The sequence below is a fragment of the Pogoniulus pusillus genome, chromosome 20 (genome assembly GCF_015220805.1).
Source record: "Pogoniulus pusillus isolate bPogPus1 chromosome 20, bPogPus1.pri, whole genome shotgun sequence".
Lineage (NCBI taxonomy): Eukaryota > Metazoa > Chordata > Aves > Piciformes > Lybiidae > Pogoniulus > Pogoniulus pusillus.
The window spans coordinates 7,631,407-7,646,500 of NC_087283.1; the positions used below are offsets into that span (position 1 = coordinate 7,631,407).

General features: G+C 42.4%; 2 long non-coding RNA genes across 2 annotated transcripts in view; both read left to right on the forward strand.

Moving 5' to 3' along the window:
- Positions 1–707, forward strand: part of LOC135184358 (uncharacterized) — a 42,900-nt gene extending 42,193 nt beyond the window's left edge. The window contains exon 4 of the long non-coding RNA XR_010305995.1: positions 18–707. This is a non-coding gene — a long non-coding RNA (uncharacterized LOC135184358). The remainder of the gene's footprint in view (positions 1–17) is intronic.
- A 1,163-nt stretch (positions 708–1,870) lies between these two features.
- LOC135184359 (uncharacterized) lies at positions 1,871–14,811 on the forward strand. The gene is made up of 5 exons (XR_010305996.1): positions 1,871–1,987; positions 2,343–2,437; positions 3,200–3,283; positions 9,775–9,898; positions 14,730–14,811. It is a non-coding gene; the product is annotated as an uncharacterized LOC135184359 (long non-coding RNA).
- The last annotated feature ends 283 nt before the right edge of the window (positions 14,812–15,094 follow it).

Sequence of the window (15,094 nt, forward strand, 5' to 3'; positions counted from 1 at the left end):
TGTTTCTCTTTCCCCAGGTGTGGAGAATTTTAAGAGTGTCTCATTACTGACCACTAATTAAATCTAATGTGAAAGAAATGTTGGATGAAATCCTGCCGACTCTGGAGTTCCTGGCAAAGCTCCTGTTGACTTCAGCAGAACTCAGATTTTGCTTTTGGGGGTTTTGTTTGTCTCTGAAGATGATCATTATAATAATTTATTATCTTGTGGCATCTGGGATCTCCAGTTAAAGCTCAGGCCTCGTGGCACTGGGTAAGTAAACAGGCTATTTGAGTTTTAGATCATTACACTCAATGTGACAAGCAGAAGTTACTGTTTGAAACGACTAGGCAAGGTGGCAAGAGGAAGCTGACCCTGACACTAACAAAGTTTGTCATAATGGTGAATAGGTTACTAGAAAACATACCATAGTGCTTTCCTGTCACCGTGGGCAAAGCATTCAGAAGTGCCTGCCCATGACCAAATGATTTCTTCTTGAGGCAGCCAGACCTCTTTGAGGGCAGAGTCTTTTAAGAATGCTTGTTGAGATTTAGAAGGATCATCACTCCTGTATGAGAAGATCTTGGTGCTTTATACAAGGGCCACATATCCTAGACAATGCTGGGTGGAGAGTCATGTCCAGGTGTTATCCATACATACAGATGTTGTGACAGGAGTTGGGGCACGTGCAAGAGGGATCTGTAGTAACATCCACAGCACAAAGCAGAAAGGAGTAAATCGTGTGAGGTCTGACTTGAAGGAGGTGGTCTGCACAAGCCTCTATAAGATCTGCTGCAAGCAGCATATGTGAAAATCCATTATATCAATGTGCTCAGATCTGTAATATTTACAGCTGTGTCCTAGCTTGATTGTGAGTTTCCTGATTTCTTCCTAAAACTCGTTTAAATTCCTCGCTGGTTTGTTTTTCTCTTCCCTGCAGCACTCCTTGATCTATGTAGTTCAATTAAAAGGCAGCATGAGGGCAGTATCTACAAGAAGTTGTTTATTTCTGCACTTCATTGCAAACAGTTCTATAAATGCTCAGCTTCTAAAGCAACGTATTTTCCACTTTTTATTTCTCTTTCTCCTAAACTGCTAAAACTTTGCTTTAAAGCTGCCTGTTGGTATAAACTCAATTTTCCATTAGTGCCAACTCTCCTGATGTCTCAAGCTAATAGGGTAGATACAGACCATATCAAATTTGGTTTCTTGATTTTCTTCTTTGCTCATGCACTGCAACAAAAGATATTTCTCTGCTGTGTTTTGCCTTTCTCTTTCATTAGCATTTTTAGATGAGATACCGTCTTGTTTCATCCGCAAGGTTAATTACAGATGAAAAAGGCTGTGCTCAGGTCTCTTTCATGGCACCACAGTGTATTTGCTGCCTTTATTGATGTTCTGTATGCAGGCTTCAGTGTATCCCTACCAGCTACTCCCATGTTCTCTGACGTGAAGGTCCTGGGTACAATCTCCTTGCTGTCTGTGTAGGGCAATGAGGGGAGCTGGAAGAGGTGGAGGAGCACGAGTTTGAAGAGCAAGTGTGTTGATCTGGGGCTGACTTTAAGAATATGCTTGGAAAGTCCCCACCAGCTCCAAAGAGCTTGTAATAGGGTATTTCCTTGGTGATGCTGGAAATCAGACATGTCCCACCAGTAGGTTTCTCTGAGATTTAGTAAATATTTTGTTTCATACAAGCTCTTACTGAAGTGCTTTTCCTGTGTTTAGTGTGCATCGTGATTGTTTTTCTGCCTGTTCTTCAAATGTAAATGAGTGTCTGTTTCCACCATCAGGTGAAGTGCTTTGGGTGCCCTTAACATGCAGTGCTTAGTTTGGCTAATTGCAAATCTCCTCAACAGTTTTCCTTTCTTTTGTGCTGACTTGATCTCCCTGAAGAAAAGTTGCTTAACACCATGAGGCTAGTAACCCTCAACTGTGGAACATCACTGCATGATCTTTGCAAGAACGGTCCATTCTCTTCAGCTGTAGTGTGACTGCTTCGTGAGGAAGGGTAATGGCTGCTGTAGAAATTTTTCAAAGCAGTTTTTACAGATATAGTGTTAATGCAGTAGCTGTAACTGCCACGGGTGTACTGCTTCAGGTTATCACTGAAATATGGGTAGATGGTTCTTTTAGTGTAGGGAAGGCCATTCAAGTTTCTGGGAGAAAGTCCTTTGTCTTAAGCAGCTCATATATCCAACTGATGTCAGGAGATCTAATCTCTGTGCAGCATCTCCTGTTCTCAGATGGATATTCAGTAGGAAAGATGACAGTACATCAATATCAGCTTATACATTTAGAAGAGCAGGTGTGCAGTATAACAAAAAAATCCCACTGCCTTTCATCTGTCCCATTTTCTTCTGCAGAAGATGCAGTTTATGTCTGTAGAGACAAATCTGAATCAGGAGCTGTCAATGGGATGTGCAAAGCTGTTAGCTGACGTTATTCATTGCTGTAAAAGGTAGGAAAATAGATGTTGTCGCAGGCACCTCACGGTGTCTCTGTTGGCAAGTAGTGCAGCACAATAGGAACCAGTCTGTAGAGCTGAGCTGACCCAGACATTGCTGAGGACACAGTCTTCACCCATGGGTCTTTATGTATCAAATGCTGTTTGGAAGTAAGGGCTCTCAGATAGCTCCTTTATCTCAGCTTGCACATACAGATGTTTTCACAAGTGATTATGTGGACAACTGTATCAGCAAAGACTGCATCTTCTTCTATTAAGAAAGCATCATATGCATGAACATTGAAATATCCTCATTTCAACAAACTTTTTACTTTGGAGCCAAGTAAGCTACTAGGACAGTCAAATGTCTCAGCAAAGACATCTCCCAGTCTAATTCTCAAGTGGGTCTGAGCCCCCAGGCAAGTTCCAGTTTGCAGTGTCATTATTTCAGAAGGTGGAGGAGCCTTGTATTCTGGGGCAAGGCTGTTTCTATTGTGACATTTTCTGTACAATAAAAACACTCATCCTTTCAAGTTAAATCAACAGTTGTAGCAAAATGGCTAACAGAATTGCAGTCAGATCCTCAACTGCCTTTAAAAGAAGAGAAAATGCTGTGACATTTGGGGATGACACTAACAGCAGCGCTAAAATAAATTAAACGAATGTTATCTATTTTCTGAGTGGCTTTTAGAGTCTTTAAAATGCTTTTTGGATTGTTACTGCTGAGTAGTATTAACATCTATTTCCACATAATCCATCTTTTGCATTATTTGATAGCCCTGAAGTAATGGAAGAGTCAATTGTGACTGGAAATGGAAGAAATGATGCATCAGAAAAGAAAGGATGCTGTTCAGTACGAAGGTAAACAAGTCTCTGACATTAGGAAATGTGAGTTTGTAGCTTTCAGTACCTTACTCATATAGGTGTGATAATGCTGTGTGGGGCTACAAGACATTTAACCAGAGCTCTGAAGCTGCAAAGTGCTCGTGTAAATAAATACAATTTCCAAACAAACTCAGACCTCCCTCAAAATGAACATTTCCCTCTAAAGTCGTCCTCAAATGGAAAACTTCTCAAGGAAGTGGATTTCAGGGAATATAAGGATTTATTCTGAATTTTGTCTGACAATCTACAGTACTCTGGGGGAAAAAAAAAGAGAAAAATGTGTGGTTTGACTTATGGAAAGGATTAAAAGTTAGAGATTACATAAGTCATGGATAATTATTTTGAGGAAGAGTTCAGTTCTCCAGATGTGCTGGTCTTAATCTAGAGTGGCAGAATGAAAGAATTTCATTTATCATCTTTTGACTAATGAGGATACACAAAACCTTACCATTGTTCATTTGTCACATCATGGTCCCAGGGCATCCCTGGGGCAGTGTAGGTCTCATTTGGCTGTGTATGGATGTGCCTTTCGCGTGTCCAACAGCAATACAATCAGCAGTTGAGGTAAACGGTCTGATGCTGAGAGCCTGTCTTAGCACACTTATCCAAACTGCTCTTGCCCCATTTTGTATATGGTGATGTAATAAAACATTTTTCAGTTCTCAGTGAGGTCTCAGAAGTCCTCGAATGAAGTCCCAGTGAAGGACTAGTTCTAGCTCTTATAATCAAGGCAAAAGAATCCCCCAAAAAACCTTTTTGTGGAATCACTGCATAGCAATTATCTCATCCAAAAGGAATTAAGGGACCTTATTTGCAGCATCTGCTGAAATAATTGAACCTCACAGTGATTTTTATCCCTCTGTTCCTTGTTTTAAGTATATTCATTAGTTAAATGGCTCAGCTTATTTCAACGTGGCCCTGAACTGAAATGAGCAGTACATCATACTCATTATCCTCTGAGTATATTGCTTTGAACTCGTGCAAATTAAAAGGCTTTCTGTCTGCTCATCCTCTTTCTTTGGGCCTTTTCTGTTTCTTTGCCTTTTCTTGTTATGGAGACAATACTGTCAGATGAAAGGCTGAATGTTACCTTCTTGAGTTGTGGGTGAAAGAAAAAGTCCAGCACAGCAGGCCAGAATCACAGGACTGTGGACACATGGGCTGTCCAGAGGATAGGGGTTTTGGAAATAGGTATGGTTTTCCTGCTGGAAACAGAGGAGTGGTACAGATCAGAATCATAGAATCAGAATCAATTCAGTTGGAAAAGACCTTTAAGATCACTGAGTCTGACCATTATCTACCTGCCAAGTCTGGTCCTGAATCATCTCCCTTGGCATCACACCTCCACATCTTTGGGAATGGGAATTCAGCTGTCTCCCTGGGAAACCTGTTCCAGCGTTTGAGAACTCTGTCAGTGAAGAATTGTCTTCTAATATTCAACTTAAACCTGGTACAATCTGAGATCTTTTCCTCTCATCACTTATTACTAGGAAAAAGAGACCAATCCTCACCTTATTACAGCCTTCTTTTAAAGAGCTGTAGAGAGCCAAAAGGTCTCCGCCCAGCCTCCTTTTCTTCAAACTAAACAACCTCAGTTGTCCCAGCTGCTTCTCAGAAGATTTGTTCTCCAGACCCTTCAGTAGCTTAGTTGCCTTTCTCTGGACCTGCTCCAGCACCTCAAAGTCCTTCTTATAGTAAGGGCCCCAAAACTTAACTCAGAACTAAAGGTCTGGCTTCACAAGTGCTGAGTACAGGGGCATGATCCCTGTCCTTGTCCTGCTGCTCACACTATTCCTGATACAGGCCACAATGCTGTTGGCCTTTTTGGTCACCTGGTCACACACTGTCTTATCTTTAGCTGACTTGATCAACATCCCAAGGTCTTTCTCTACCAGGCGACTATCCAGCCACTCTGCCCCAAGCCTGGAATGCTGCTTCAGAGTCAGTTAGGGAGCATAGGACTGGGCAACTGAGGTACTAAGCGAAAGTGTCAGGCTGGTAAGCAAGAAGGGATTGACAAGTGGAGTGACAGTCCCTGTAGGAAAGAGTGATATGAGAAAGGCCAGGAAGAGAAGGGTTCAAGGCTGTTGGCCCAGGCAAATGTGGGCACATGTGGTAGTACAGCAGGACCTGCAAACAGCACTTCTCTGCTGCAGTTCACCTTGTGCTGCTCCTCAAACAGCTCTGCTAAAACCACTCCACAATAAAAAGAAGATGAACAAAATTGAAATCATCTGCACAGAAGCAGTAACTGCCCATATTTTAATGCAGTAGTTTTAATGGCTTCTCATTTCCTCCTGGGGAAATGTGTTACTAATTAACTCTGTGACATTAATTTAACTCAAACAATAAAATGTGCTTCATGTCATCAGAGGTATTTACTAAACATAAATTTTCCTGATGAGGGGAGGGTTTGTAAATGAAACATGAAAATATCTGTTTAGCACCTTTCTGAATCCTAGTTAAAGCTGTTGCTGATTCTGCTGAGGACCAGAGGCATTGATTAGTGTTTGTGTCTCCAGTAGCAGGACTACTTTGAGAGTAGGAAATAATATTCATTTTAAGGGGACGACTCATATTCAAAACTAGAGGAATAAGTCCTGTACCTCTAATACCAGATGCTGGATAAGCATGTGCTTACTCACTGTTTTGCTTACTTGTGCTGTGAGAAGAGACCTCAACATACTGCAGGACTGAGTGGTAGGATACCTGGGATTGCCCAGTGCTGTAAGGCAACTAATCCATTACTTCTTCCTGCAGTGACAGCAGGATACAAAATTACAGGGTGGGGCGGTGAATCCTGTAGTGTGATGTCCTGGACATCTCAGAATAAACAACCTCCACTGGTGATCTGAAAATTACAGCAGACTCTGGCATTAAGCAGGGATTGTCCCATTAAACACTCAAAACAGAAAGGGCCTGCACAGCTCCATAACCAGCCTCGACTTTGGCTGCCTCACTCCACCCGACGTGCAGTAAGCTCTGCTTTGAAGCCTCTTTGCAGACGGAATAATTCACAGTGTCGTTTCTGTGCAGAGATGCTGCTGACTCTCAGATCTTATTTTGCTTTGCTTCTGTGCCACTTGTTAGCATCTCGTACTGATAATGCCAGAATGCCACTGAGGCAAGGAGATTGTTGTGACTTTGCAGGAACCATCGCTGGTCTCTGCCCTTAAGACAATTCCTGTCACAAAGCTGAGGAATTTGCTTGGTGTCTCCTCGCATTGCAAGGCAAGCGTGCCAAGAATTTGACACCTACTCTTCACTGCTGGCCCACGTCACATAACTCTCAACAAATCTCATCATGTCTAGTCGTGCAGACTGGCTGGGGACCCTTGAGTGTATGTTTTGCTCAGTCTGCCCACTAAGCACCAGTGCTCGGCACTACCTGGTCTATGTCCGGTCTCCCAGCACAATCTGTTGTGTCTAATTGGAGATTATTCTGAGTGTCACAACAGAGACCAAATCTGACAGTTCAGCTGAGCACTGAAGTAATGAGTTAAATAATGCACCTTGGAAAAGTTAATCCTTAAAAATCCGTTAGACATATCTTGTTTTCCAGGTCAGAGCAGAACTATATTTAACCTTTTAGAGGAATTCAAGAACCTGGGGATGGGGGACAAAGAGGATGGAGCAGTTATTTAGTGAGTTTATAATCTCATCCACTGCTGCAGAAAAGACTTGCTTTGACTACAGAAGTTGCATCAAAAATTGGATTTTGCTTCGCTTCTCCCAGATCTTGTCCCAGCAGATGACAGCAAGGCACAGAAATAAAGTACCATATTGAAGATATATTACATCCTGCTGCCAACAATTGGCTTCATTTCTCTAGTTATTGATTGCTGTCAAGGTCCTGTCTGGGGAGGGATACAGAACCCTGCTTTATGACAGCTCACAGAAACATTGAATCTTCAAATCCGAGCACATTTCAATTTTACCACTGAAATTCTCCCTACAAAGAGATATTCTGTTTCCCAGAGCAAGTGCTCCAGGAAGGCACAAAGTCATACCTATCTCCTCTGGGACAAGAGAGTCTGATGGACACACCCTGCTGGTTGTGCCATGTCATCTGATGTGTGTGTTTGTGACTCCTTTGTGTGAGGCATGTCACCAAAACAAACAAAGAAAAACCAAACGGATCAGAAGCCTCAAAGCCAGCTTTTTTCTTTATTCTTTGATTTCAACAGCAGCCTCAGAGAGCCATACAACGTGTCACCTAATTCCCTAAGGCCTTTGGACTGTCCTGTGCCATATATGCTGTGCAGACGTTGTAAATACAAAACCCATCCTATCACCTCCCATCTGGAATTACTTCTGCCTAACCTTTTCTCACAGGAGGCTCAAAGAACCCCTTCTCTCCAGGGAGGTGAAATAAGTTGGTAGCAAGCTCTTCAGACCAGTAGCTGTAGCAGTTTTGAGGGGGTTAGTCACAAGACAACAACAAAATTCCTCCATCCCTCAGTCCTCACTGCTAGCCAACAGGCAGGTTCTCTTTGCCAAATGTTAAGGACTCTTTCTTAGAGTGAAATCCCATTCGTTGTTTTCTTACATTGGTTCTATTTCCCTCCATCTGTTCAGGGCACAGAGACATCCACTAGCCAGCACACAACTTACTTTCATCTGAGCTCCAGAAAGTCTGTATCAAGTCAGCTGTGCATTTCTAAGGAGATTAGATTTGCCCTTGTGGTTCATCTGAGGCTTGGCAGTTCTCCTTTGTGTGCTTTGGGGGCCAAGATCCCAAACCAACAAAACCTTGAAGCCCATCTCTAATTTTAAGCATGTGAGCCCTCCTTCAATGAGACTTAGTCATTTAAGGTTAAAGCCTCATGCAAACAGAGTGCTCTGATTTATACACTTAGGACTGACCTTCACTTGAAGGTTACTGAAACACTCTGACCTTGTGTTGGTTTTTGTTATTGGGACTGCTTTAGAAAAGTGAAAATTATCTGCAGTATTCACAGGAAGATATGGAGGACCTTTGACATTTGCATGTGATGGAGATACAAGGACCTAAGGTGGGACATGAGTTCAAAAGGTAAGACAAGGACATAGCTAAGAGGTTTTAAGAAAGTTGTGAGAAATTATGTGTGGCAGAGTGTCTCCTTTTTGGCTCATTTCATTTTTCATGGCTCAGCCTATGGAAGATACATAGGCAGAGAAGGCCCTGAGGTACAGGAAAGTGTGAGGACTCGAGGGAGGATATTACCAGGGGTCAAAGTGACATGGGGACTTGAGGTTGCAAGCAAAACAGGCTGCTTTTTCCCACAGTAATTGAGGAACGTCCATTTCAGGGACATCTACTTTCAGGTTCCAGGATGCAACTTTACCACAAACCCAACTTTTGGCAAAGGTAAAAGCTCTGAACCCACTCTAGATCTACTGTGCTCATCTCCCTTCCGTGATAAGGAATGGAAATACAGTGTTCTCTTGCAGATCTGAGCTATTTGCCCACATGGCAATGAAAAGAGCTGGAGAAACTATGCAACACTACCATCCAGTAGTCAATATCATAGGAGTATGATTGTCAGCTCATTCATCCAGACTTGTCTTGATTTCAAAACAAAGTTGCAAGGTTGATGAAAGTAATGGCTGGTGAATGTCTTGGTACCTTCACATAAAAATGCCTTTTTTGCTTTGTGTTGCTATATTTAACGAAGCATATCCTGCAAGCTGTATCTGAGTGTCATCCACAGTTGAAAATAGTCTTGTGAGGTCAGCAGCCAAACACAGAAAGGAACCACTCTCAGAAGTTTTCCTCTGGGCTGTGCACATCCTCTCTCATCAATGGAAATATTCCAATTTTGGTGCAAATGAATTATCTGGTAAATGGAAAATGTCAAGGCAAAATATTCCAAAAGGAATGGGAGCAGGAGGAAACTCTGCCTAGTTTCCTTCAGCTTTCAAAAAGGCTTCAAATCAGAGCAAAAGGAGAAACTTTATTCAAAATGTATTTCCTCTGGAAAAAAATGCATGTTTATTTGTAGTTTCTGATGAGTATCTAAGTCACTGAGAGCTTTGATTTGCATATTTATTTGATTTTTGCAAGAAAAATAGCAAGCAGTTGTTTGTGTGAATCTAAAATCTATTACAAGTCTAAATTCTTGACTAGGAGGTGTTTGGTGAAATACTTATCTGAAAATGAATTGCTCCTTTTAATCCTTTCAACCTGCTAGGGAAAAAAAAAGAAAGAAAGCAAGAAAAAGAAATGAAAAGCAGCAGACTCATTTGTCATTCAAATGGTACCAAGGGAAAACTAATCTGACAGGTGAAAAAATCCTAGCTGGTGGTATTTGTGGGATCTGCATCCTGGGAAAGCTGAGGGAGATCATCTCAAGGGAACATCTTTGATTTAGGTCCTATGGCTGAGGGGATAGAGGGATCTCTCTGCTACCATAAAGTTAGGAATGAGTAGGGATTTGGCATCATTTTTATGATATTGATGAAGCCATTTTGGCCTCTTTTGCCAGTGACTTTAATTGCAGAGTGAGACAGCCCAGAGAGCTATGCTAACACAGTGCCTTCAACATCGATCCAACCTTGATGCTTCAAACCTTCTCATCATCTCCTGCCGTATTTATGCTCTGCACAAACGTAAGTGGCGCTGTGGCTCTGAGGAATAGGGAGATTTGTGCTTGCTACTGTCAAGACTACATTTGATGTTTAATCTTTAGCCCATAAAAGTTGCAACCCATACTTCCAAAATACCCTTACAGAAGCTGAACTGATTGAACCATCGCTGCTGCACATAGCCAGAAAGGAAGTGAGACAGGTTGCCATGTTTTTTCCAATCCTTCCTCATAAATAGCCTTTGCTTTGATGTTTCAAACAGCCTTCACATCGATCAACAGCTACAGCTCTCAATAGCTTATTCAGTAAGCTGATGTTTGTAAATAAAATGGAGATTTTAATCCACCCTAGCAAAAGGTCAGTTTGAAGGGCAGAGTGATTTACGCACACATCTCATCCGCTCTCACAGCAGAGCTGGGCAAGCCCCTCAGGCTGTAAAACACTATATATGTTTAGCACCAAATCAGGAAAAAAATGACTTTAATTAGATTGTGGTTTATTGCTATGATATCAAGGAGGCAACGGTGGGGAGGAATTTCTGGCCATTTGAGTTCCTTTTAGTAAGTCATCTTTTGTAAACTACTTCTGCAGTCTTGATTCATAAACCTTTAAAACGGGGGGTACTCCTTGTCCCCAAACACCTCTGCCGTTGTTCTCAATGACCTCCACGTGGGAGCTAGCTCCTGGGCTAAAATACAATTCCTTCCTCAATGATCCTCTGCCTGAAGTGGAGGTCATGGCAGGGGCCCCACAGGGAGAGGTGCTCTCTGCAGCTGCCTTTTCTTTCCTTGAGACACAAGCTCTTTACTGACAGTTTTCTAGCTTTTGTGATTCCTGGAATTCATCACTTTCAGAAAAAAAAAAAAAAAAAAAAGCCCTGCATCTGTGCAGGAAACATATCCTCGGTAGCTCAGCACTGAGGGGCTGTGCACACATAAACCGCTATAACTGCAGAAGGAGGCTCAGAGCTTTCCTCCAGATCTAGCACTGATGACAGGAAAGGGAAATCTCCCGTAAAGCAGTTGTGCTTTTAAAAGTTTGTAAGCAAACAGCCATGAATCTCTTCGTTTTTCACAGGAGCCTGGTCATGCAGTGTGCCTTGGAGCTGCTGTGTAGCAACAGAACATGCCCATGTTCAAAGTCTTCTATGAGCACCACAGCTATAGGGCAAACAGGCATCTCCTGAAACAATAATTACTGTGAGGAAAAGGGAAATGGGAAACTTTCCTAAACCAGCTTGTTTAAGAAAGATTTCCAGAGTCTGTAAGAAGCTGGTTTGTGAGGATGAGTGGCAAGGCTGATGTTTTGTTGTCCTTCAGGGGGTTTGCTGTGCTCTGTACAGCACCACAGGCCAGCTGAGGGAACATGGGGCTCCCTGTGTGCCACTAGTGTCTGGCCTCACTACCAAAAATTTTATGCTGCTTATGTCTCCTCCGACTCTGAATGACCATAATGTCCCCAAAGCCCATGTGGGTCCCCAGCGCCGCTTCACTGTTTGTTTCTTCCTGTTCAGCTGTCAGCAACCATATCACTGCTAGCTGTGAACAGCAAGGGACACATAGAGCTCTCTGACTCCCACTGACTCCTGCAAACACGATTCAGCCAGCTCAGAAGCATGGAAACTGAAGGGGTAGATCCACACCACAGTGCCTGTGGGGATGTTGCAACACATCTGCAGCTCTCTTTGCACTCGAAGAGGAAAACGCTCTAGTGCTGGCTGCTAAGCCCATTTTAAACAAAATATCATTCTTTTAAGCAGTGGTTATTTCATTACTGTGGTAAAAGAGATTGTGGCCATCTAAAGGACCATGATAGACTTTGTAATATAATTAGATGATCCTGAAAAAGCAATACTGGAATTCAATCACTCTGAGCAATCCACATGTACTTCCTGAAGGTAATCAATCCCTGTGTCAGAGGAAGCCTATTGTTCTCCAGCCCCCAGGGTCTCTTTCTTCTACAATGTACAAAGGACTTTCTTGTCAGGACCAACAAATCCACTTCCCCGGCTTAGCTAAAGATCAGAAAACAACGTCGGACTACCCAAACAATTTGTCTTCCTTTAGGCACTTTGCTTTTCTCTTTCTAGGTTTCACTGTTGCCCTGTTTTGGACGCTGTTGACCTAGAGCTGTTAATACTTTTCCTGGGGGAGAGCTCTGCAGATCTTTACACCAGTGTTAAAACAAAAAGTGGAAATCGGTGAAAATCATTCAGAGAGGGCACTGAAGGGCAGTGTGAACGTCCCTAACTCCATGGCTCATACAGAGTTGGTTAAAAGTTATTAAAAATATAAGCCAGCTTCCAATCTCTTCCTTTGATGGCCCTAATTTAGAATTGTTAGAATTTTTATTGTGCTCTCCCACCTGTGCACTGTGAGATTTGATTTGTAAACGTTGGCCAGAGACTCAGCATTCATTCATTAATTCTACCAAGAATGTTCTGTTTTGTAACCAGAAAATTGAATTACCTCCTCTACTTAATTTTAGTCCTTTCCACTTTTTGGCTAGGAAACTGAATTATCCTGGTTGGTTTTCTTTTTCCCACTGTGTAATAACACACAACTCTTCTGTGTTAAAATAGATGTGCTCTCCTTGGAGCAGGTAAAATTCCACCTATTTCTTACCTGTCTGAGCTTGTTGAGGTTAAAAGGAGTTATGCTCGTTAAACCGAAGCCAGAATTGAGTCAGTATCTTATCTTCTATGGAAGGCCTCCAGGGCTCAGCCTCCTGAGAGGAGTGAAATGAAGTGCCTGAGTGAGTGCAGCTACCATTAGCTAATGGTTCTCGATTGCAGCTGGGGCAGTTCTTCCAAAGGGAAAACTTTCCTTGAGAATCACGTCTCCCAGGCTGCAGAGAGAGCCCCAGCAGGCACCCTCCATAAACACGCACCGCCGCAGCAGTCAGAAGAGATTAAGAGCATTTCCCCAAGGTTTCCCAGTGGAATCAATGCTTGCTAATCTGTAGAAAATTACACTAACAAGCTCCAGGCATGAGCTGCAGGAGTCCGGCACACCAGTCTCTGAAATCACGCACAGGCCATTAATGCATCAAGGCTTTAATGAACCAGAAAATCTCCACCAAGCAAAGGCCAAAAGGATGCTTTAAGTTTCCCACCTCTCCTAAGCTGCTCTCATAACGGATAGTAAACTCCAAAAGCAAAAACACTACTGTCAGGACTGATCCAGTCTGGGTAGCAGCCCCAGGTCCTTACAGGGTTTGAAGTTGTGGCAGTTAGAGCTAGATTTCTAGCTCAGACATAAAAAAATCTGGGAACAGAGAAACTTAGAAGAGGAAGAGTATTGGAGTCTCTGAGTAGAAAGGTGAACACTCCAGGGACAGGCCAGAAAATGACAACAGTGGATAAGTTAATATCATTTCATTGGTGCATTAAAACCTTATGTCTGGAAGCAGAACTTGTATCTCCTTCTTGCTGCTCCTGCACCCACTGCTATCTTTCCCCTCTGCTGTTTTGGCTGCTGCTTTGTTGCTTCACCACTGCTTGACCTCATTCCCATATCCACCTTGTTTAAGGTTATTGTATTCTGTAGTAGTTTAATCTTCTTATACTGTTATAAAATACAATTTCATGTTCTTGTTCGACTTTCCAAATTTCTGAGTTGTAGTGAATTTACTGGGGGAGAGATCTGCTCTAACCCATCACAGAAGTCAATGCAAGTGATAATGAACAGGTCTTAAAAAGTCCTGAACTCAGAAATCCTGAATGGCAAGTTCAAGAAAGACTGCTGGTGGTTGTGCTAGACATGCTGTGAGTGGTTTCAGGAAAAAAAAATCCACAATTTTTTATCTCCTATATCGAACTACCAGGCAGAACTAGAACTTGTAGCTGGCCGAACCAGCTGGGCCTACATTAGACATTTTCAAGGGTGCTGGACCATCTCATTTAAGTTATATTATTACCCTGAAAGCTTGGGCTAGATCCTTGAGGTTTCTTCCAACCTGGTATTCTGTGAATTTGTGAAAACACACAAACCAAACCAAAATAAAACCAATTGCTAGGGAGGCTGGCAACTTGAAAACCAATGATATTTTGCTATGGCCTGCATTGAGAAAGAATAGCCTTTTCTTTTTTCTCCTATCAGTCATAAAAATCTCCTTATTTCCTGAGCAATGTTCTAATTTGCTTGATGCTTATGAGATATTTTGCCTGCTTTCTATTCTGCTTCCTATTGGGCAGCCTGCAAGGTTGTCTAATCTCTAAAAGAAATAAGCATCTGTTTCCTTCATAGCCTATGTCTACTTTAAGGTAATTATGCTCCTATTATACTCCTACACAGTGTGTCCTAAAGAAAATAAGAACAACTGGTGGTTGTTTTTCTCAATAGATGTTTTAACTTGCAGTCCAAGAGAGAATGCATGTTGGATTATTCCTTAAAAGAAACAGGCTGCAAACTTTGGTCCCCTGTGTAAGAGTTTGTTGCACCAGCTCCATGTCATAGCTGGTGAAACGTTGCTGGAGTCTTTGCAGAGTCAGCACCCAAGGGGCTAATTGCTTTCAAGTTCTCACAACTGGCACATCCTTATCCATCCTGATGCACAAGAAATTTGAGTGGCTCAGGGCTGTGCAGGTGGCCTCAAACTGCACTAAGGGAGGCCTAGATTGGATATTAGAGAAAAAAGTATTTACTGAAAGAGTGGTCAAGCATTGGAACAGGCTGCCTCACCATCCCTAGAGGTGTTCAAAAACCACATAGACATGGCATTTCAGGGACATGGTTTATTGCCTGTAGTGGTATTAGGTCCACAGTTGGACTTGATGATGTTAAGAGGTCTCTTCCAACCAAAACAATTCTACGAATCTGTGATTCTGGGAAATAAGAAAACTTTTTTTTTCCAGATCGTAAAGAGTGACAAAAAAACAGCAGAAGAAAGCAAAATGTTGGGAAAAGGACACAGTGCAGGAGGCAAAGTCTTGGAGCTGATCACATCACCTTGCAGAGACAGACAAGGTATTTTCTCTCACTCCCTTGTATTTTGAAACACTTTGGCTACAGTTCCCTGCATCTGTAGGAACTGATAGTGAATGGCCTGTGCAAGGGTTTTGCAGAGCATGGCCAGGCAGACTCCCCTGTGCCCTCATTAGGAAAGCCACATGAACCTGCATCTTTATGTGTGGTCCTTATATTGGCAGTAATTTAAAAAATAGCATCTTTGTTTGTTCTTTGGGGTCAAGCATTTGACTTTCAAATCCCTAGAGGTCAG